Below are 1,853 nucleotides of genomic sequence, written 5' to 3'. Positions count from 1 at the left end.
GAGAAACTCAGTATCATCAACCAAAACAAGACCAGGGAAAGGCTGTGGAACAGACCGTTAATTGCTCATAGGCTGAAGCTGACAAATTTTAAAAAGTTCAAGAGAGCCATAAATATTTTTTAAAGTTCAAGACAGCCAAAAATATTTGACCTTGAATATATCCCACCTGAAAATAGAGACCATCTCAAGAACAAAGTTGATGCATTAGACTAATGCGTGAAGACCAGAAAAGTTGAGGGATGGCATCAAAAACATTATACAGGAAAACGGCTGAACCAGCGAGCTAGCGACTAGCGAGTCGGACTCCAGAGTAGACCAAGCGGTTCCGCGAGACCCAGCCGGACCCAGTCCCCAAAACCCCTCCCGAGCCCCTTCGCCGCGTCGGGGCATCTCCTGCACCGCTCAGAAGAATGCGCTCCGAGCATCTCCCGTTACCGCCACTCCTCCGGCCAAGAGCGGAGAAGCAGAGTGTGAAAGACCCCCGTACCTTGTGCGGCCTCCTGCCTTCCGAACCACCATGACCCACTTCAACTAGGGCCCTTCCAAAGGACTCTCGGCGGAGGTCAAGAACAAGACTGCATCCAAGTATGATCACCAGGCAGAAGAAGATCTTCGCAACTGGTTAGAAGAAGTAACAGGCAAGAGCATCGGCACCAACTTTCAGCTGGGCTTAAAAGATGACGTCATCCTCTGCGCGCTCATAAACAAATTACAGCCAGGTTCTGTAAAGAAGGTTAATGAGTCTTCATTAAACTGGCATCAGTTGGAGAATATTGGCAACTTTATTAAAGCTATTCAGGCTTATGGCATGAAGCCCCGTGACATATTTGAAGTGAATGATCTCTTTGAGAATGGAAACATGACCCAGGTTCAGACTACGCTGGTGGCTCTAGCAGGTCTGGCTAAAACAAAAGGATTTCATACAACCATTGATACTGGAGTTAAGTATGCAGAAAAACAAACAAGACGTTTTGATGAAGGGAAGTTAAAAGCTGGCCAAAGTCTAATTGGTTTGCAGATGGGAACCAACAAATGTGTCAGCCAAGCAGGTATGATAGCCTATGGGACTAGGAGGCACATTTATGATCCCAAAATGCAAACTGACAAACCTTTTGACCAGAGCACAATTAGTCTGCAGATGGGCACGAACAAAGGAACCAGCCAAGCGGGAATGTTAGCACCCAGTAACAAAAGAGACATCTACTATCAGAAGCTAACTTTACAACCAGTGGACAACTCGACAATTTCTCTACAGATGCGTATCAGAAAGTTGCTTCCCAGAAAGGTATGAGTGTGTATGGGCTTGGGCGGCAAGTATATGATCCCAAATACTGCGCTGCCCCCACAGAACCTGTCATTCACAATGGAAGCCAAGGAACAGGCACAAATGGGTCGGAAATCAGCGATAGTGATTATCAGGCAGAATATCCAGATGATTATCATGGCGAGTAAGATGACTATCCTAGAGATTACCAGTATGGTGACGAAAGGCATTGATTATTAGAGTCACACAGATGAGCTCAGTATTTAGTCCATTGTTTTTATTCCGTGAGAACCAAGCTAGCCTTGAGTAATTTTTATCTTGTCTTCCTAAATAAAACACTATTACGCTTATTATACCTAAAAGAAATATTGCCTTACATACATTCCTTTTTCCTTTTTCTGCTTCTTCCCTCAATAGTTGCCTTTTAGTGCTGTAACAATTAAATTCTACAGCATAATCAATAACTCACACATGAAGTAAAAAGGAATACTGTGAAAGGGGAGTACTTCTGTACAGCCAATTCTTTTATTAAAGATCTATGAATTTTTACATCTTCTACTTAAACTGGTCTTTTCAAACAATAGAAAAC

The 1,853-nt window shown here is 43.4% G+C and overlaps 1 pseudogene; it reads left to right on the top strand.

The window, feature by feature from the left end:
• Positions 1-517: 517 nt before the first annotated feature.
• On the top strand, positions 518-1,504 carry LOC102832619 (annotated as a pseudogene).
• Positions 1,505-1,853: the final 349 nt, after the last annotated feature.

The sequence above is a fragment of the Chrysochloris asiatica genome, unplaced genomic scaffold, assembly GCF_000296735.1.
Source record: "Chrysochloris asiatica unplaced genomic scaffold, ChrAsi1.0 scaffold00050, whole genome shotgun sequence".
NCBI classification, from domain to species: domain Eukaryota; kingdom Metazoa; phylum Chordata; class Mammalia; order Afrosoricida; family Chrysochloridae; genus Chrysochloris; species Chrysochloris asiatica.
The sequence above is the reverse complement of the archived record's forward strand: the minus strand, read 5'-3'. Positions and strand labels throughout refer to the sequence as shown.